General features: G+C 39.8%; 1 pseudogene; it reads right to left on the bottom strand.

The window, feature by feature from the left end:
* The window catches only part of LOC108700474, a 42829-nt pseudogene extending 41197 nt beyond the window's left edge, over positions 1 to 1632 (bottom strand).
* Between the last annotated feature and the right edge of the window lie 21590 nt (positions 1633 to 23222).

The raw sequence follows: 23222 nt of genomic DNA, 5'->3' as shown, positions 1-23222 counted from the left end.
TTGCCGAATGCGGAAGTGACGAAAAGCCGAAGCCGATGCGCCGAAAAGACCCGAAGTCACGGAAAAAGCCGAAGTCCCGAAGCGCCGAAAAGAACCGAAGTCACGAAAACAGCCGAAGCCGAAGTCCTGAAGCAGCGCAAAGACCCGAAGTCACGAAAACAGCCGAAATTGTAGTCCTGAAGCGGTGAAAAGATCCGAAGTCACGAAAGGAGGCGAAGTTGAAGTACTGAAGCCATGAGTTCAATTCTACTGAACACCAGTTTTTTTTTGTGTGTTTTTTTTTTTTTTAATCCCCTGGCCACCAATGTATTATTTTAATATTCTATAGGCCCCTGCCACCAATATTTTTTTTAAAATATTTTTTTTTTGGCGGCCCCAATTTTTTTTAACTTGTAAGGGGGGCCCCTGCCACCAGTTTTTTTTTTTTCAAAAAAAATGTTTTTTCAAATTTTTTGTAGGGGCCCCAATTTGTTTTTAACTTATGAGGGGGCCCCTGCCACCAATTTTTTTTTCAAAAAAAATGTTTTTTTACATTTTTTTTTGGGATCCCAATTTGTTTTTAACTTATAAGGGGGCCCCTGCCGCCAATGGTTTTTTTTTTTTCAAAAAAAAATAATTTTTTTTTTCAAATTTTTTTTGGGGCCCCAATTTGTTTTTAACTCATGAGGGGGCCCCTGCCAACAGTTTTTTTTTTTTGAAAAAAAATGTTTTTTTACATTTTTTTTTTGGGATCCCAATTTGTTTTTAACTTATAAGGGGGCCCCTGCCACTAATGTTTTTTTTAAGGGGGCCCTGACCATCAATAGCTTTTTACAACTTGTGGGGGGGGGTTACTTTTTTAGCGCTGATGTCTGTGTGGTCTTTTAACTGCGATGTGGAGTGGGCGGGATATGGGGTGGAGCTTGGTCGTCAGTGTGGGCGGGGCCCAGGGGGGCCCCAAAAATTTTGTTGTGCGGGGCCCCGTGATTTCTAATGGCGGCCCTGCTCTGCTGTTTCTCATATGTCTTGGTGGAGAGCTGAAATCAACATTTTTTACAGCTTTATTTGGGATTTTGTTCAATATTTAGTATTCTCCCTTATGGAGCCAAATCTTTAGTGCATCATTAGAAGGTAGAAAATATAGTACATTCATTATCCCCTCATTTATAGGTTAGTGGATATGTGAATACCTACAGCCGAAAGAGGCGGCATTCTCAGGCCATAATCATATAACTGGAATTTGGAGAAACTTCTACATGTTGTGCTATAAAAATAAAAAAAAAACATTCTTATTGGCTACACCAGTGACCACATATGCGTGTGAGCACGGAAAGGCTTATCAAACATTTATCAATAAACTGCCCATTTCTCTAAATGTATTTCCTTCCTGCAGTTTATCACCAGTTTATTGGAACCCAGCTTCTGAAATGTTCCCATATGAAATCCAGATTCATAGTCTTAAAAAAAAAAATCAGCCTTGCTGAAATACGTTTCTAGGTCTTCATAATAATTTTCATTAAAAACATTTTAATTCCCACTGCTTTATGGAATTTGCGATTTAATTGTTCCAAAATACACTGGGCCTTACCTTAGCTTAGGCATGTCCAGCTTTCTTGCATGTAGTGGGCTTAACACAGTGTTGGACTGGCCCATCGGGATACCAGGAAAACTCCCGGTGGGCCCAGGTGTCAGTGGGCCTCTTGCTTCTAACCATTTGGCCTATTTCATGGTCATTCCCTATTTCTTTATGGAAACAAATAAGGCTTTATAATGGAAGAATATAGTATAGTATGTAGAGAAAAGAGTCTAGGAGAATAAAGAAATTGAGTGAGGAGAGTAGATATAATAGTTTGGAAAGTGGACCCTAAGTCTGAGGTTTTCTGGTGGGCCCCTGGTATCCCAGTCCGACACTGGCTTGACAGGACTGTGCTCTGTTTTTTTTATCTTGCACAATGTAGAGCCAGGGTCTCAATTCCATACTTCCATACTTATTCAAGTCCATTGGTTCAAATATGTATCTGTATATGTACATTGTCGGACTGGGACACCAGGGGCCCACCCAAAAACCTTAGACCAACACTGTCAGTACTATTATTCTTCCTCTCATCACTCAACCTCTATTCCCTTAGTCTTTTTTCTTTACATACTATAAACTATTATTCCATCTATTTAGCCACTTTGTTCTCATATAAATAGGGAATGGCCATGAAAGAGGCCAAATGTTTAGCAGCATGAGGGCCCACTGACACCTGGGCCCACGGGAGTTTTTCTGGTATCAAAAAAACAACACTTATCTCCCCAAACTTCCATTCCCTCCGGCTAGAATGTAAATCTCCAGTGGGATGTCACGTGGAGCACTTAGTTTTCCAAAATCGCCCGAAGTTTCCTCGGCAGGAAGGCGGAAAGGCAGTTCGGGGAGATTAGTCGCCCCGAAGAAGAGGAGATTTGTCGCCGTACCACTAATCTCCTAAATCTGCCCTAGGTGTGAGAATTATACATGAGGGATGCCCAGTAAGTCATCTGCTTTAAATGAGGCTAAATTTGCAGACCAATCTCTACGTCTGTGGAGTCTAATGGGCCATATCCAGTGTTGGACTGGCCCACAGGGATACCAGGGAAAACTCCCGGTGGGCCAAGGTGTCAGTGGGCCCTCATGCTGATAAACATTTGGCCTATTTCATGGTCATTCCCTATTTCTATGAAGCTAAATAGATGAAATAATAGTTTATAGTATGTAAAGAAAAGAGACTAGAAGAATAGAGATGAGTGAGGAGAGGAAGAAAAATAGTACTGAGAGTGGGCCCCTGGTCTAAGGTTTTTTGGGTGGGCCCCTGGTCTAAGGTTTTTGGGTGGGCCTCTGGTGTCCCATTCCGACACTGGCCATATCTGCCTATGTGGATTACTATAGCTCTTGCCTCCCCTGCCTATAAACTATGTCCATGTCCTACGACTGCCGATTAAACTACATTCGTCGACACATGATTTGCTTAATGTAAATTAGGGATGCACCGAATCCAGTATTCGGTTTGGGATTCGGCCAGGATTTGGCCTTTTTCAGCAGGATTCGGATTTGACCAAATCCGTCTGCCCAGCCGAACCGAATCCAAATTTACATATGTAAATTAGGGGCAGGGAGGGAAATCGCATGACTTTTTGTCACAAAACAAGAAAGTAAAAAATGTTTTTTCCATTCTCACCCCTAATTAGCATATGCAAATTAGGGTTCAGATTCGGTTCGGTATTGAGACGAATCTTTCGCGAAGGATTCGGGGGTTCGGCCGAATCCATAAAAGTGGATTCGGTGCATCCCTATAACCACTGAAAGGTTTTGTTGAAAATTAATTAGGTGTCTATTTAGCCTGCAACAAAATTGTCTGGATCGTGTGGGCCTGCTGCATTCCCAATTTAAAACACCTAGTAGTAACATAAAAAGCATAATCAGTTTAATCTTTCAATAAAACAAATAGCATAATGGGTTCCAGAATGTAATCCAATACTCCTGGGCAGTGCTCTGTGCTTTAAAAAAAAAAAAACCTTTATTTTACTATAACAATTATTTGAAATATTTAATATATTATTAAATAAAATTCAACAATAATAACAATAAAACTGAAGAGTCTTTCGATTGGTTTGATTAGATTTTTTTTTTAATGTTTTTGCTTAATTTTCTTGAATCGTTGCGCATTTAAAAAAATGTAGATCCCTGCAGACAGGGAGTAGTTAGGGGGACAAGAATTATTTCATCAGTACATGCCTTCTGATTCTATGAGAGGCCACCCAATATGAACAGTCCTTTATTAGGCCTGCTTCTTTGAATTGCTCCTTCCAGAAGTAAATATAATATAGGCATTGCCATGTTGGGATATATGTAGGAGATATTTTACAAATCGGTCTTGTTTTTTGTATTATTTTTTCAAAACACTTTAAAAATTAGGGGCAGATTTATCAAGGGCCGAATTTTGAATTTGAAAAACTTCGAAAATTTGAATTCAAAAAGACCAACCAAAATTTTTCCTTATTTATTTGAATTTGTTCGAATTTGTTCTGTTATCAACTGAATGAAACACTTAGGCAGTTTGGCATTCCAAATGACCAGCTCATGCAGGAATCAGTTTGTTTGACAAGTGAAATCAGTATCTGACATGTTCTGTTAATAAAGGAAAGCCTTCCCCCTCTGCTCAAAAAGCAATATATGCAAAGTATACCCAGGAGCACTTTCAGATGTAATTCATTGAATAACAATATTTTTGTGCAAAATGGAAGTTTACAAATTGTATTTAAATCAATGCATGGTTGCTAGGGTAATTTGGACCCTAGCAACCAGATGGCTGCAATTGCAAGCTGGTCGAGTTTTAAAGGTCGAGTTTTAAAGGTGAAAAAACCGCAAATTTTTGGAGAAAAAAGTCCCCGAAGCTTCTAACAATTTGAATCCAAAAATACTCCAGCTAAAACCTGTCTAAATCATGTAAAAGTCAATGGCAGATGGTCCTTTAACCTTTAGAACATGTAATTTAACTTCATGGTTCTCAAAAGTTTCAGACTCTTAGCTCTGGTTTTCAATCGATAATCAGAATAATTCGGGTTTTCGGGCGACAACTTGAAAAAGTCATATGATTAGAATTGAAACTCAATTTTATCACAACGTATTTTTTGCACCAATGTTTTCCAAAAAAATGATTGGTAGATTAGGGGAGTTCGGGTTTGTGAGTTTAGTCTAATTTTTTTAAAGAAAAATTGAAAGAATTTCTTATTCATGTGAGTTTTTTTAAACTCCTTTAAATTTGAATATACTTGAAATTCAATTGGGGGGTTATTTAATAAAGAAATAGAATATCTAAAACTCACACAAATTCTACCGACTTGAAAACTCGCAACAAATTCAAATCGAATTAGACTAAACTCGATTTGAGGTCCAAATTGGTCCCTGGAGTCTGTGGGAAATGGGCTTACCGTAATTCAGAGCTTTCTCGATAACGGGTTTCCGAAAAATTCATATCTATACTAAATTAAGTTGCATGTAATAGAGGCCATTGTTTTGTACAGGCTCAGATGATTTACAGATTAGGCAATGACCCCTGTAAGAAATCAGACTAAAGGTGGCCATACGCGATAAGATCTTTCCCCCATGTGCCCACCAACGGCAGGGCAATATAGGGTTAATTTGATTGTTCGACCCTAGAGACAAACAATTGGATTATAATGAAGGAAATGGGCGACGATGGGACGAGGACTGCATCAACTAGCCCGTGTGGTTATATATGTCGCTCTCTATAGTATATTTAAATACAGTCCTTCACAACTAAAAACTGATGTAGTAGAGAAGCTGGAGGACAACATTCCGTTATCTGAAAACTCATTATTCACAAAGCTCCAAATTATAAGAAGGTCATCTCCCATAGGGGCAGATTCACTAACCTGTGAAAAGTTGCAGGCAACTGCTTTCGCACCCATTGCTACACCTCGCCAGGCGAAAATTCGCTCAGACAACGACATTTCACTAAAATGTGGAGTTTCATCGTGGGCGCCGAATGCTGGTGACTTTTTGCTAGCGGTACTTCGCCAATGCGAGCAATTCAAAGAATGAAAAAGCCATGACTGAAAATAACGAAGCAGAACGCTCTGGAGAAGAATGAAGAAGCCGCGATGGAAAAGAATAAAGAAGCTATGATGGAAAAGAACAAAGAAGCCATGAGGGAAAAGAACGAAGAAGTCACGACTGAAAAGGACGAAGAAGCCATGAGGGAAAAGAACGAAGAAGCCACGATGGAAAAGAACAAAGAAGCCATGAGGGAAAAGAACGAAGAAGCCGCGATGGAAAAGAACAAAGAAGCGATGAGGGAAAAGAACGAAGAAGCCACGATGGAAAAGAACAAAGAAGCCATGAGGGAAAAGAATGAAGAAGCCACGATGGAAAAGAACGAAGAAGTCATGAGGGAAAAGAACGAGGAAGCAACGATGGAAAAGAACGAAGAAGACCGCTCTGGAGAAGAAAAAAGAAGCCATGAGTGAAATAAATGAAGAAGCCACGATGGAAAAGAACAAAGAAGCCATGAGGGAAAAGAACAAAGAAGCCATGAGGGAAAAGAACAAAGAAGTCATGAGGGAAAAGAATGAAGAAAACCGCTCTGGAGAAGAACAAAGCCGCAACAGAAAAGAACAAAGATGAGCTAGCCAAGGAGGATGAAAGCAACCTGCTCAAATCTAAAGGGAAGTTCCCCTGAACACAAATGTTCTTTTTTTTAAGCCCTGACCACCAATGCTTTTTTTTTTCTAACTTGTATGGGTCCTGGCCACCAATGTTTTTTAACTTGTGTGGGGGTCCCTGGCCACAAATGTGTTTTTGGATGTGTAGGGGCCCCGGCCACCAATGTTTTTTTTAACTTGTAGGGACCCTGGCCACCAATGTTTTTTAACCTGGGGGGGGTCTGGACGTCAATTTTTTTTTTTATAAACTTGTATGGGGGGCCCTGTAATTTCTGATGGCAGCCCTGCATGGTGAGAGAATGATGTGGAAATGCCGCATTTACCTTATTTTAATGAAAAACCTTTTGCATAAGAATCTATTTACCAAGGTTCTAGGGGAAAAGGGATGTTTTGTTGCCAAAGCTAATCTAATACCACTAAGCTAGAAAACTTTCTGTGAAAGAGGATAAGGATAAAATTAGGGTTGGCCATATGATTCAAAATTGTACTTGCATACTTCACTTGTGTGCAGTAAATGAGTCTTTTTGTGTCCAGTCACCGTAGTATTGACTCTCTATTAACTATAAACATTTCAACAGATGATTTCATTAAAAAATATATTTGATTGAAAACATATGGATGCATTCAGAAATAACAGAATATTGGAAGTCAGAGGAAAAAGAATTGTAACTTCAGCATTATGAGGGGCGTGCAGGGCCTCCTTTGGGAAATAGAAAGGAAAAGTGAACCTCGGGCGGCTCCTGCTGAATATTATGTTGATTTTTCCCAAGCTACACTGTGAATGCTAAAGGAATAACATTCCTTTTTCCAAAGAAAGCAATCTGAAAAGATCTACCTTGAAGATTTGGATATCATTTGCATATTTCTTTTTCTGCACGGAATGTATGAACTTTCTCTGAAAATCTACAGGGTGTCCAAGTGAATAACACTGTACACTTTTTAGCATTTTAAAATAAGAGTCAGCTAGAGGTTTATATAAAGAGGCGGCAGCATTCCATTTACTGAACATACCATGAATGCAAAGGGCTCAGCTGGTGGGATGAGGCAGGGATTTTTGCTGTGGTGCTGAGACTTGTGGTTTGCAACAGCTGCAGAGCTTAATGGTGCCTGAACTAAAATATATGTTACCTACAAAGACATATGGTACATGCTGTATATAATAATAAATAGAGATAGTACAGAATATACGGCATATATGTTTATACATGTGTGTATTCCCAGTCTTGAAGATATCAGAACAGAAAAATTATTATAAATCATTATTTTTGCTAAATAATCTATCTAGCTAATATCTATCTATCTATCTATCCCTCTATCTGTCATCTATCTATCTATCTATCTATCTATCTATCTATCTATCTATCTATCTCTCTATCATCTATCTATTATCATCTATCTATTATCATCTATCTATCTATCTATCTCTCTATCATCTATCTATTATCATCTCTCTATCTCTCTATCTCTCTATCTCTCTATCTCTCTATCTCTCTATCTATCTAGTAGGGAGGCACCAAATCCAGTATTTTGGGATTCGGCGGAATCCTGAATCTTTCATAAAAGATTCAGCATATGTAAATTAGGGACGGGAAGGGTTAAAGTCATGAATTTGCACCAGCAAATAAATTCATGAAACTGCGGCAAAGATTTGCTGGCAAAAATCTGGCACTTCAAAAAATTTTGGACAGAATAGGCACGCCTAAAAATTGTCCGTATAAAAATGATTCGGACGCCCATTGACTTTAATGCATTTGAACAAAACAGGCGCGAGTCTAAAAAAGGTTGCAGGCGTCGAAATTAACGCTCATTAAAATCATTTTGACACCCATTCACCATGACTACTGTGGCCCCTGGGCTACACCCACCCCTGTTCAGCCACAGGCTCAACCCCAGACCCCTCCTACCCCACAGTAAAAAGGCCACACAGACACGAGTGCTAAAACCGTAAAAACACTTTTGGCAAAAGGATTATAAAGCCTGCCACCACATCAAGATCAACTCTTTAAAGGAAAACTATATGCTTAGAACAATGTAGGTATCTATAAAAAGATATTATTTTAAAAAAAATTAATTTTTTTTTAAAAATTTAAAAAAATATTGTATTTCCTGCACATCCCCAGTATTTTAACCAATGTGGGTGTGGCTGGGCAACATGCCGCCCAATGGCTTTTGCATGTGGCTTTGGGACATGACTTGAAAAAGGCACTTTTTTTACTTGGGGCAGATGATATCAGAAATTTTATAAACTGAAATCTACAATAACATTTATAATAACATAGGGCCACTGAGTTTCTTGCGCCTAATGGCAGAGGAAACATGTATACTTTTATTTCAATTTAAAATGTTGCTCTTCAGTGACCTTAGAATGCAGCTTGTAATTCCATATTTAAAGGAACAGTTCGGTATAAAACTAAAACTGGGTCAATAGATAGGCTATGAAAAATAAAAAATGTTTCTAATATAGTTAGTTAGGCAAAAATGTAATGTATAAAGGTTGGAGTGACTGAATGTCTAATATAATAGCCAGAACACTGCTTCCTGCTTTGCAGCTCTCTAACTCTGAGTTAGTCAGCAAATTGTAGGGGGCCCACATGGGACATAACTGTTCAGTGAGTTTGCAATTGATCCTCAGCATTCAGCTCAGATTCAACAGTTCTGACCCATGTGCCCCCCTCTCAAGTCCCTGATTAATTGTTGCCTGGTAACCAATCAGAGGAAACCAAGAGAGCTGCAAAGCAGGAAGTAGTGTTCTGTTATGTTGTGTTAGACATCCACTCACTCCAGCCTTTATACATTACATTTTTGGCTAACTAACTATATTGAAAAACATGTTTTATTTTGCACAGCCTATCTATTTACCCAGCTTTTTTTAAGATCCTACAAAAGAAAAAAATTAAGGAGACCATCCTCTTTTAGCACGTATGAGTTATAGTTTGTCCCAGTCACTAGTGATGAGCAAATATATTCGGCAGGCGCGAATTCGATGCGAATTTCCGTGTTTCGATGTGGTGAATAAATTAGCGAAACTGCCGGCAAAAATTCTGCGGCGTCCAAAAATTTTGGACGCACGTCAGAAAGGTCGCTTGCATCAAACTGTCTGTCAACATTATTTGGATGCCCATTAACTTAACGCCGGCGTCAAAATTGATGTAGTCATCAAAATTTGCACCTTGCGAAATTTTTCTGGCGAAGCAAAACATATTCGTCCATCACTAACTGTCACCCATCTCCTTTTAGCATCTAACACCTGGCAGTTCTCTATCATAGAGACATATATAAGTCGGCTAAATGGGCTGCTACTGCAGCTTGAACTTAGTTCTCAAACTCAAATTAAATGGAGCAAGATATTTCCTGCACTAAGCTGCTGTCTGTTGTATTAAACAGTAGCAACGCAAGAGTTCGTTCTAGACGGTTAGCAAGCAATTAGACAGAAAAGAAACAGACAACCGAGTCTCTTTAAAAAGCCAGATTATCAAACACAAGAGCTCTTGAAAGATCCTTTACTATAAATTAAGAGGTACTACAGAGGCGGCTTCTGTGAATTCCATCTACTTGGAAGCATGTCTGCCATCCGTTTATTCTCCTGGACCTAATGAGATGGCAATCTACTTTTTAATCACAAAACACTTTTCCTGCCAACACATGACAGATGTCTTTTACAATATCACAGCAGCAACACTGCTTAAAGGAGAAGTAAAGCTAGAAGTAGCTAGAAATGTTGTACATTATGTTTTGTGCTTCTGTACCAGCCCAAGGCAACCACAGCCCTTTAGCAGTAAAGATCTGTGTCTCCAAAGATGCCCCAGTAGCTCCCCATCTTCTTTTCTGCTGATTCACTGCACATGCTCTGTGCTGCTGTCACTTACTGAGCTTAGGGACCCACTCACAATATACAGTACACATAGAATAGAAATGTCACAATATAAGGCTGATTAGTAATGCAACGCTTTCTTGGCCTAATCTGCCAATTAGAAGTTAAGTGTGACCAGCTAGGTAGTGAGCATGGGTTACATTGCGAATCTTCACCCAGGGCAGAGCCTTCGCCAAATGGAAGCTTCCCCTTTAAACTGTAGTTGAACTACAACTCACAGGCATTTAAGTGTAAAATAGAATAATGGACGCCAGGAGGTTCTTTAAAAAGGTAAAACAGATGCACAGATTTATTATGCCAGAGGCAAATGACCACAGGTTTACTTACAAATATACTGAGGACACAGCAGGTGGAATCACTTTGGACAGTACAAGGTTCACAGTCAGACAGGGGCGACTCCCAAAAGATATTGCAGATAGGTGTACATCAATTCCCAGTCAACCGACGTTGCACAGTGAGGGGATCGGGATCTATCAGGTAGGGTACAGGTAGTCCTTTGCTCACCTAGATGCCATCAACTGAGTTCCCTGCTCTAAAGGCAAACAGGCCTTGTGGGAAGCTACTCCCTACTACAATCCTCGTTGGAGCGACAACTGCTCTTTCTGCTACACCTCTCTGTCTTTCTCTCCTAGAGAGACTATAACAAGATCTTACTATCTTAGCTGGTCCTCTTTCACGGGGTTACCTGGTCCCCGACTTAGCACCAAAGGTGTCAGGTCCCTCTGGGGTAAATGCTTACTGGGGCCTATGGTGATCCCAGGCTCAATGGAGATTCACCTAGCAGCAGCACCAGGAGCCAAAGAGGAAGAGGCCACTCCCTGCACAGCACTATATAGCAGTGTGGCAGGGGAGTGTCATTACACTCTTTGTCCAATAGGTGTGGGTGTTACACTTTACTAGTTAGAAGGGCTTGGCCCAATAACAAGGGAAAAGAGAACTACATACAAAAGGTAGGGGATTAACTCTATAGGGATAGGATATCCTATAGGTCCCTACAGTAATTGATACAGATAATTACTACATGACAGCACAGAAAAAAGTGCAATTAGCATCAGAATTTAATAATCAGCAAACCTGTAGCATCAGCTTATATTACAGGGGAAGCTCATTTTCTGCTGGATAATTGGTGACGACCCCTAAGCTTAGCTTCTCAACAGCCAATCAGAGCCCACTGAGCATGTGAGTGTCACAGACACTTTCCAAGATGGTGACCCCCTGTGACAAGTTTGAAGTCCTGGATCATTGCTGCTATTGACAAGCTGAAACTTTAGGCTGGTGCAATAAGTTCAGTATATAAAATATGCCATTTATAGCCATATTTATTTTTAGTGTTCAGTTCTCCTTTAAATACATCAGAAAAACCAAGACAAATATAAGAATAAGGTTAAAACATAAAACAGTTTTTTGTTAAGGTTTACATTTTGCCAGATATACAATGCTGTATAGTATAGTAGGAAACAAAGCCATGTTTGCTGAACAGGAGTAATGACATGAATATGAAGGCTGTAGTAGTTAGGAGGTAGTACTTAAAGAACAACCACTGCTTCTGGGCTGTCACCAGTCTTGGTGACCATTTCTAAAAAGGTTTCCCTGTGTTCCCTATTTCTTATATGAAACATGAAAAGGAGCCAAAGCCTTTTAAATGTGGGGGATCCATTATCCTGAAATCTGTTATTAGGGATGTACCGAATCCAGGATTTGGTTCGGGATTCGGCCAGGATACAGCCTTTTTAAAGGAATACTATACCCCCAAAATGAATACTTGAGCAACAGATCACAATTAAGTGACATATTAAAGAATCTTACCAAACTGGAATATATATTTAAGTAAAAAATGCCCTTTTACGTCTCTTACCTTGAACCACCATTTTGTGATGGTCTGTGTGCTGCTTCAGAGATCACCTGACCAGAAATACTGCAGCTCTAACTGTAACAGGAAGAGATCACCTGACCAGAAATACTGCAGCTCTAACTGTAACAGGAAGAGATCACCTGACCAGAAATACCGCAGCTCTAACTGTAACAGGAAGAGATCACCAGACCAGAAATACTGCAGCTCTAACTGTAACAGGAAGAGATCACCTGACCAGAAATACTGCAGCTTTAACTGTAACAGGAAGAAGTGGGGAAGCAAAAGACACAACTCTGTCTGTTAAATGGCTCATGTGACCTAACATGTATGGTTTGTTTGTGTGCACCGTGAATCATACGATCCAAGGGGGCGCCCTTATTTTTTAAAATGGCAATTTTCTATTTAGTACTGCTAAAAATGTATAATATTATGAAAATGGTTTATTTGCAGGAACCAGGGTTTTACGTATGAGCTGTTTTATGCAATATATTTTTTTTATAGAGGCCTACATTGTTTGAGGGGTGTAGTTTTCCTTTAAACAGGATTCAGATTCGACCGAATCCAAGGGCTTGGCCGAACTGAATCTGAATCCTTAAAATCATGTGTCTTATCATGACACAAACAAGAAAGTAAAACATTTTTTAGCCTTTCCAAGCCCTATTTGCATATGCAAATATTATAACTAAAATGTTTAAAAATAATTTCCTTTTTTTTCTGTAATAATAAAACAGTACACTGTACTTGATCCCAGCTAAAATCATCCTTGTTAAGTACAGAACAATCCTATTGGGTTTAATTACTGTTTAAATGATTCTTTAGGGCAGAGATACATGGGCAGATTCGCTGAGATTAGTCGCCTTGCGACAAATCTCCTCTTCTTCGGGACGACTAATCTCCCCGAACTGCCCTCCCATCGGCTAGAGTCTAAATTACTGGCGGGATGGCACTCAGAGTGCTTTGTTTTCTGAAGTCACCTGAAGTTTCCTCGTGAAGCAACTTCGGAAAATGAAGCGATCTGAGTACCATCCCACCGGCGATTTAGATTCTAGCCGGCGGGAGAGCAGTTCGGGGAGAATAGTCGCCCGAAGAAGAGGCGATTTGTCGCTGGGTGACTAATCTCCCCCAATCTGCCCAAGTGTCTCTGCCCTTAGTAGACATAGTAACATAGTTACTATGTTACTATGTGTCCCAGAATGCTTTATATGTCAATAGAACGACAGGATGACCTCCATCCTTATATTTTACAATAGGAGCTTAGTTGTTTATAATTTGCTAATTGTTAGATAAACAGTGAACAGTTTCTATAATTCCAAACAAAACAAAATCTCAGGCCTGGCTGTATATGAAATATCTCTACATCAATAACACAATTTAATAAAATCTATAACAGATTCAGGAACAGACATTTTTTAGCAAATTTTAGGCCTCTTCAATATATCAGGCTAGCACTTCATTACACAGAAGCAGGCAGGTTTTGCTGGTTCGTAAATAAATATACATATTAGGTGCGGACAGGGAGCTAATCGTTTTTTCCTCTCTAGATGTTGTTCCCTTGCTGATTATCAGTCTGCACCTGTGTGAATTTAAAAAGCGTAATTTGTTTTTTAGCTTTACAAAGGCCAGAAACACCTTTAGTCATTGTTTTCAAGGACTGTTTAATATTTCTATGAGGCTCTCATGTTACCCTGCCATATGACGGACGAATTGGCATGTTGTGGCCTGTTGCACTCAATGAATGGGAAGAACCTCGGCTTTATCAGCAGCTCTAAGCACGTCACCAGCATCCTGGGGCATTGCAATCTAATTTGTTAAGCCTTGTATATTGAATGTCAATCATAGGCAAATACGGTGGGAAATTCAAAGCAGCATTTACAAATATCCTATTAAGGGCTCTTACTGACGAGCATTTTTACCTGCGCTCCCCTGCGTTCCGTTTTTCTGCGTTCAGCCGCAGGGGAGCGCAGGAATAGACTCATTACATTTTTTCCAATGGGGCTGTACTCACACAGGCGCGTGTAGGCGGCGAACGCAGGAAAAATGCAGCATGTTGCTCAACCTGCGTTCGGCGCCTACACGCGCCTGTGTGAGTACAGCCCCATTGGAAAAAATGTAATGCGTCTATTCCTGCGCTCCCCTGCGGCTGAACACAGAAAAACGGAACGCAGGGGAGCGCAGGTAAAAACGCTCGTCAGTAAGAGCCCTTAATATCACTGCAGTTTGGTAGATCATACCTCCGATTTTGACATGTTACTGAGTATTTTTCTTTGCACACTTTTTCTCTTGATCTGGCGAATACATCACGAATATCAGCAAGTTTACTCATTTTGGACAAGATTCAAATCAGAGAAAAACTTTTCTCAGTGTTTTGAAAACTCTACTGAAGTTTACTGAAGTTTTTCTCCTCTTTTGTCTTATTTCGAATCTTTCAAAGGGCCATTTTTTTTTATTTGCTTAATAGAAATATGAAAGGGGTTGTACAACTTTTTTCAGTTCAGTTGTTTTCCAATAGTTCACTTTTTCCAATTGCTTTCCATTTTTAATTTTTTTACCGTTTCCCCAAAATTTAAGTGTAAAGTTTAATGTTCCCGTCTCTGGTGTTTCAGTCTGGCAGCTCAGTGATCCAGGAGCATCTGAACTGTTACAGTTTGCTACATTAATTGATCCATTTCTCAGCAGTATCTGTAGAATATTAGCGACTATTGTATCAGTTCTAACAGCTGCCTTTAATGAACCTCAGGGATTTTGTTCAGCAGCGATAAAGATAACAAGTGTTTCAATTAAAAATATCAATTTAGAACAGTTAGGGTGATGGTACACGTGGCTACTGGGGAGATTAGACCCCCAGCGACAAATCACCTTTTCTTCGAGCGACTAATCTCCCCTTAATACTTTCCCGCCAGCTCGAATGTAAATCGCGGCAGGATGGCACTCAGATCGCTTCGGCTTTCGGAAGTCGCCCAAACTTTCCTCGTGAGGCAACTTCGGGTGACTTTGGAAAAATGAAGCAATCGAAGTGCCATCCCGCCGGCGATTTACATTCTACATAAGAATAAGCTGAGCTTGGTCAGACTTGGAAACACATAAAAGAAACACTTTGGCCAAGTGACCTTGCTCTGAAAATAGGAGCTTTGATTATAATCATGGTACCAGAAACAGAACAGTCCAAGTTATGTACTTTTGGATCACTTTTTTTTTGTATTTCAATGCAAACTGCATTCTGGAACTATATAGGTGTTGGGACCTCTTGATATGGTAGCTGAGCCTAAATATATATTTTCAGTGTCAGACTGGGCCGGCGGGACACCGGGAAAAAACCCAGTAGGCCCCGGGCTCTTGTGGGCCCCGCCGGCCCAGATCCGCTACTTAGTGGGTGGCGCGACCCCACTTTGTTCGGGGTCGCGGTAGAATAGAGTATCTGCGCATGCGCACAAACATGGCACCACACGCATGCGCACTAGCCCCCTGCAGCATTCCGGAGCGGCGGCCGGAGGGGGGCCCTGGGGCAGTAGCCCCGGTGGGCCCCAAGCCTCCCAGTCCGACCCTGTATATATTGTACTGTACCTGAGTGCTGAATAAATGGTGCCCTGTCTAGTGCCCCAACCCAGATGTCAGTGATGCATCCACCATCCTTTTAATGAATCTCCGATAATATCTGACCCTTATTGGAAGAATGAAAAAACCAATGGAAATGTAGGAGCCTGCAATGAACAGTCAATACAAGCATGGGGCTAAACAACACAAGAGAAGCGGACATACACGGGCAGGTTTGGTGGAGGGACAATATTGATCTGTTGCAGCAGCAGTGGCTTTAGGCTTTTACAACACCCCAGAATATATAAAGACTGTTAGATCTATCATTCTTCATCTTTAATCAAACAGTTACTTATATTAACCATATACAGCATTTTAAGGCCCAAAATATGATTCTATCCAGACATTTGTTGCCAAACATTTGATCCTTCTTATCAAACTGCGTTGGTTTTAAAGGTCCCATCATGCCACTTTAGAGAACAGGAAGAATGCAGGAAATTCGCTTTTGAGACCATGTGGCTTGATCTGTAAAACAGAAGCTTGATGCTGTTCAGCTCCCCAATGGCCTGTCTTTAACAGAAAGCGGAGGCAGCGGATGGGAGGGATAAGTACATCAAACCACAGATCTTAAAGTTCATGCTGACCCGGTTATATAGGAGCCACTTCTAGATCTTCCTCCCCGTTGTCTCAACTATGCAATAAATGATGTCACATGTAGTTAAAGGAAGCAGTAGGGAAGGATATGTAAACTGAATGCCTGGAAGTGTCATACATTTACTCAAACTACTTGCACATTCTGCACCATTTTAGTGCACATGGTAGATTTACTAACGGCTGAAACATTCACCTATGTGGCACCCAGCATGAAAAACTCATCACAAAACAGTATTCCCTGTTTTAAGCATAAACCATCTTCAGTTATATGGGGGGCTGTTGCCCTATCATTTAGGAATGTCCTTCAATGACTTATCACCGCTGTTAAAAGAAAAACCTTTGTCATCACCTGAAGGGCTGCAGGTTCTGCAAAAGAAAAGTGGCAATTTGGCCATACTGTTGCCATTTTGCTCTGCTATAACTGCATCTCCCACTATTTGCAAGTCCAAGGCTCTTGCCCCTGTACAAAAAAAACCAAAACAAAGACTGAAACACAATGAACGAGTCATATTTTGCAATTATTTAGATGTACCCTTACCAAAAGTTACATGAAGGCCATCTCACATAGATTCCATTATAATCAAATAGTTTACATTTTTGAAATGATTTCCTTTTTCCTCTGTAGTAATAAAACAGTGCCTTGTACCCCAGGTCCCAAGAATTCTGGATAACTGGTCCCATATCTGTACTATCTTTTTTTTTTTTAAAAGGAGCGTCTTTATTATGAATACCAGCGCATGTGCTGCAGGAATCATCTATAAAGTTCTGAGCAGCCAGAACTCTTCTGCTCCCAATAAAAATACATCATATCACAATGTTTTTATTTGATTCGCTGGGCATTTTTTTCTTGAAAATACAAAACTGGTAATAAGTTAATAAGAGAAAATTGTTTGGAAGTTTAATATAGATTTTTCAGAATTAGGTTATATGTCACCATTAAGAGTTTAATTTACATCCAGAGCAATCTTAATGCCCAAATATGTAAAGTGTTATTGCATTATTTTTAGGGGAAAATTCCTCCCTCAAAACCAATATATTTTAATAGGTTACTTGGATTAACTGAAATGACATAAATAAATCTTACTTTGACTGATGATGAATAATCAATGTTATACTTGTATCTCCCAATGTGACTAACCTCCCTGCTTAAAAATCAGGAATTTCCGTTATTTTCTGAAGCAAGCACTGAAGCATTAGCACAAACAAAACAGGTGATAGGGGTCAGTATTGCCTTGTTCTGCGCCAGGGCAATATTTACTCTAAGATTTGCCTGTGAGAAGGTATATTGAGCCGTGATTGATTCAAAAATATTTGGGACTACATTTGCAAGCAAGAGGAGAGGACTACCCAGTTTACCCAGTTTTTGTGCCTTAAGCAATACTACTTGATTTGGTACTCACACCTGCCCCCCGATGTTCACTACCTGCAACACTACCTGTTCACTGTTCCAGGCCAGTCACTCTTTTTTGGCTCCCCCACACACCCAACCACTTTTTGCAGAGTCCAGATTTCAGCTCTAACCCTTTTACCATGCACACTGTACCAGAAAAAGTTGCTTCAATTATTCACTTGACAGAGTCAGAACTAGGGATCGTAGTACCCCTCCAATGTTGTGCCTAGGTACATGCCTCTTCTGCCTACTCCTAGTTCCGGCCCTGTCAGTGGGTTATATTTATGTCAGCTATTTGAACTCTGTCACTCAGTCTTTCCCATGTACAAACCCTTTCTTCCTAGCCATGGTTGAACTGGCCTGCAGGAGTACAAGAGATTTGTAGGCCCCACTAAGGGCAATTCTCATCAACTCTTTTTTATTTCCACTAAATCATTCTATCATGGCCCTAGGAGGCCCAGTCTGTCACTTCATCTAGCCCCAATTTTTATGCATCGACCCTTTGTCTGTAACAATGCTTCTCCTGGATTTTCATTTGGTTTCCATAGGTTACAGTCGCAACCTGCAGTGCCTGACAACAGAAACTTAGCTTTCAATGCCAAATTCAATTTAAAAAAAGAAGGTATGAAAAGAATTGTAAGAAATGACAATTTAAAGCCAAAATGGATATAAACTCCAGATTCCATATTTATGTAAGGTTCCATTGGAGGTGGTAGTGTCTTTGCCTGTGCGCAGGCGTGTACAGAATAATGCACATTGTCGGCGCTTTCTGCCTGTGCGCGCGTCCTCTAGCGTAGCATTTGTTTGTTAGGACGCCCGTGCGCTGCGTTATTTTCCTGGCTACTGTTGATCCTGAACTGTTTGAGTTGTTTCCTGATTTCAACTTGGCTTGTCTACGGAATACTTCTTTTGTCTTCAGCTTGCCTACCGATCTCTGCCTGTCCTTCGATCTGACTTCAGCCTGCGTTCTGATTTCTGCCTGTCTCCATTAACGGTTACCCCGTTTTCCTGCAAACCCTTTGTCTACATTTCAGCGGACAATCATTACTGGGACTCTTCGCTTATCAGGCTCCGCCAGCCCTGACAATTTGACACAAGGAATCTGTGTGAATAAAACATTCTTAAAACGAAAAATTAGCCATTTGTCTTCATTACACCTATTTTGTGAATTCCACTCCAGGGTGAGGAACGTTAGACGGCCCTGTTCTTCAAACATAGGAAGACAAAAAGAAACTATGGAAATGTAAAACCCAACTGTCAGGATTGATTTCACAACGCATTCAAGAATCACATACAATTAAAATTAATCTGTTCCTTGCCTGAATTCGCAGACCTTTTCCTCACAAAAGCATTATTATATTTACAGACCCACATTTCATATTCATTTAGTTTTACTAGTGTCAGATTAAATGTGTATATACCTGGTAATGAAACTGGATACTAAGTTGATACAAGAAGCATTTTTGTTAAACTATTCATGTGAATGCTGGTTCCCAAGAGATGAATTTTTTTCCAGTGATATATTCAAAGACAAGCGTTGGCTTTTTTTTTTTTTTTTTTTTTTTTATAAAATACAAGCTTTTTAACAGGAAATAGAGTCTAGGCAGTATCTCTACAACTGTGGTTAATACCCATGAATGTTCATCTGCCAAACTGTCATATTCTTGAAAGTAAAACCATTACAAATAAAATCTGGATTTAGACAGACAGACAGCATGTTGTTTTTTTGGGACCTTCCAGGAAAGAACACCTTGAATATGCTCTTATTTTATTTCAGTAGAAAGGTAGGATCATGGAAAGAATTGATTTATTCTGGCTTTAGAAGAAAGTCCCCAATAAACTTCCATTTGTCATTTTATTCACTGATGGTAGCCCATAAAAATACCTCAGATTTAGGAATGGGCCTTTTATTTGCTTCAAAAACAGCGTTTAGATCTGACGCTGGACTGGTCTCAGCTATTTGACATTTACCTCAATAAGACTGGTTAAGTCATGCATTTATAAGTAGTCTCTCCATCAGAGCTAATTCAAAGCAGATGTCCTTTGCAGCTTTTGGCTGAGCAGAATCTGTTTAACCTGTTGAGTACTGAAACGTCTAACAGGCCACAATAGCGCGCCGTTTAGAAATGAGAGCGCTTCCCTTCTATGACATAGGTGGACTCAGGCAGAAACAATTTAATTACATAGATCTAGCTGAAATGTCTGGGAAAATGTGGCCATCCAAGGTATATGACTTTAACTTGCAATCATTTATAATATAACTGTATTTATTATATAGTGAATAAAGTAGCCCCTCTTGTAAAATATAAGGATATTATAAGTTACCGAGGAGTTTCATGGCCATATAAAAACACGAGTCCGAAGGCCGAGTGTTTTTATACAGGTCATGGAACTCCGAGGTAACTTCTAATATCCTCATATTTTGCAACTGGGGGTACTTTATTAATTATAATACACAAATTTCAATGAGTCATGTGACAGAAATGACATCAGAACTCACCGTTTATAACTGATGACATCAGAACTCACCGTTTATAAGGATATAATTTACAAGATAAGATTATTTGTGTATTATATAACTATAATACACAAAAGCCATGAATATCTTGTAAATTATATCCTTATAAACGGTGAGTTCTGATGTCATCAGTTATAAACGGTGAGTTCTGATGTCATTTCTGTCACATGACTCACTGAAACTTGTGTATTATAATAAATAAAGTACCCCCAGTTGCAAAATATGAGGATATTAGAAGTTACCTCGGAGTTCCATGACCTGTATATGGTCATGAAACTCCTCGGTAACTTATAATATCCTTATATTTTACAAGAGGGGGTACTTAATTCACTATATAATTTACAGGGACAACATTAAAGTATGTAAGGACCCAGTGCCAGCATCAGTGAGACCTTCCATATCGGCATTTTACCATTTGGCCTAAAATAGAACAAGATTTTAAAAATGGTAAGATTGTATCATTATCTGATATGAGATTAGTTGATATCTCTGTTGTATGTGTAATGTGTCATCTCTGTATCATATACACTGAATAGTGATGGGCGAATTTGTCCTGAAATTTCACGAAACAAATTGAAGTCAATGGGGGGCAAAATTATTTTTCGCGGCAGTTCCGCAAATTTATTCGGCAGTTGCAAAACGCAGAAATTTGCATCGAATTTGCACCTGGCGAATTTATGCGCCCATCACTAATACTGAGTAGTTCCCGCACACAGTTGCAACTAATTAGTAGCGTTCGTCACTGTAATACTCAGGTTTGCTATGTAAAATCATGTATAGGTACAAAGCTGTTCAACGGACAAACATCTTTACCCGCATTTCTCTGCCCAGGAAGAAATAGAGGCTTGTATATGGGACCTAGGGTTTTACAAATGTTTTGTAATTTGGATCTCCATACCTTAAGTCTACTAAAAATCATGTAAACATTAATTAAACCCAATGGAATTGTTTTGCATCCATTGATTATATCTCAGATGGGGCCAAGTATAAGGTGCTGTCTTCTTATTAGATAAACTGAGATGGGGGTCCCCAATTAAAATATAGTTTTCACTAGTGAGACAACTTCAGGCGAATTCGGAAAATGAAGCGATTCAAATTCCATCCCACTGGCGATTCGCATGGAAGTTGTAGCCAACATTAACCTACTTACCAAACACTTAATTAATACACTTACCATCATTCACAGCTGTGACAATATAACATTTTTTTTTCTTCTTGGATCTCGAAGCTGATCCTCTCTCCTTGATCGCTGGCGAACAATGAGCCCGGCGCCGCAAGTCCGCCATTATATAGGCCGCTTACATGCCTTTTATTGAGAAGCCATGCCCCCTTTTTTAAAGCAAGCAATCAAAATACAAGAATTCAAAAATTAACCAACCGGATTCCAGGTAAGTAATGCAAAATATTAACTTTTTTATACATTGCTGACTCCCATGCCTGAGGAGAGCTTAAGTCCATTATTGCTGGCGGGAAGGCATTTTGTGCGACTAATCTCCTCGTGTGCCACCAGCCTAATGCTGGCCATAGACGCACAGATCCTATCGTACAAATTCTCGGATCATGTGTGGAGAGTGCCGGAGATCGGTCGTTTGGTCGATCAGACAGGTTTGATTTTGACCCGACCGATCCCGCCGGAGCCCATTGCGCATCGTAATTTGATCGTTCAGATTACCCCCGATATAGCCATGCCCGTTAATGGCATATCGGGGAAAGATCCGCTCATTTGGCGATGTCGCCAAATGAGCGGATCTTTACGTCTATGGCCACCTTTAGTCTGGTTTAAAATAAACACACATTTATAAATATGCTGATTAGTTCTTTGTAATGGAAGATTGTGATCAAAGGATGGCATTCATTTGCACATAAAGGCAGCAGAGTTTTATAATGACAGTTTCACACAGCGTTATAGATATAACAGTTCATTAAAACATGATTTTTTACGCAAACCTACACACAGTTCTCTTAGTTACAAACACCTTTCCATTTCATTCTTACTCCTCATAGAATGCCTTTTGGGCCAAGGTATCAAACATACTTTTTGTATCTTTACGTGTGTGTGTCACCAAAACCGCAAAAGAGAGGAAAGTTGGTAATAGCAGCAATGATCCAGGACTTCAAACTTGTCACAGGGGGTCACCATCTTGGAAAGTGTCTGTGACACTCACATGCTCAGTGGGCTCTGATTGGCTGTTGAGAAGCTAAACTTAGGGCTCGTCACTAATTATCCAGCAGAAAATGAGCTTCCCTGGCTGTAATATAAGCTGATGCTACAGGTTTGCTGATTATTAAATTCTGATGCTAATTGCACTGGTTTCTGTGCTGCCATGTAGTAATTATCTGTATTAATTACTAATCAGCCTTATATTGTGACATTTCTATTCTATGTGTACTGTATATTGTGAGTGGGTCCCTAAGCTCAGTAAGTGACAGCAGCACAGAGCATGTGCAGTGAATCAGCAGAAAAGAAGATGGGGAGCTACTGGGGCATCTTTGGAGACACAGATCTTTACTGCTAAAGGGCTGTGGTTGCCTGGGGCTGGTACAGAAGCCCAAAACATAATGTACAACATTAATAGCTACTTCTTTAGTTAAGCTTTAGTTCTCCTTTAAACATCTGAACAAGGCCAATGGCACACCCTGTGTTGGCAGACATGGAGTGCTGTATGGTATCAAAACAAGATGTAGAGCACAGCAAGATGGAAGATAAGTAATTTATGACCCAACATGGAGCTTGGAATATGCTTGTAAAGGGATCTGAGGTTGGGGACTCAGATGTTACTATTTTGAAGCTTCTGTCCATGGAATGAGAGGATGTATTATTGCAGCCAGATCAATTAGGAAGCCATATGAGCTGTGCCTCAGTACAGGACACATATTTAGCTTGCTATACATCTTAATGTGCTTCAAATCTAACGTGCCCTTTGGCAATGCATTCCTTAGTCTCACAGCTCAGAAAATCAATCAGAACGACTAGTGGGGCCAATAGGATTTTTCAAGCCAGGAAGCATTTTGTATTATTGGTGTGACAGAGTAAACTAATTGATCAAAATGTAGAAATTACCGTTTTCATTGAAGTCTCAAGTAGGACATGTTGTTATAAATAACGAACACACACATGTTTTATTAAAAAGCCAAGGCAGTATGAAATAAGAACATTGAGTCTTACTGTAATAAATAAATGGGTGTTGCATTTTTATCCCCAAAGAAGCTGAGAAGGGAAAAG

This window comes from Xenopus laevis, chromosome 8S (assembly GCF_017654675.1).
Source record: "Xenopus laevis strain J_2021 chromosome 8S, Xenopus_laevis_v10.1, whole genome shotgun sequence".
Classification (NCBI taxonomy): domain Eukaryota; kingdom Metazoa; phylum Chordata; class Amphibia; order Anura; family Pipidae; genus Xenopus; species Xenopus laevis.
The sequence above is the reverse complement of the archived record's forward strand: the minus strand, read 5'-3'. Positions and strand labels throughout refer to the sequence as shown.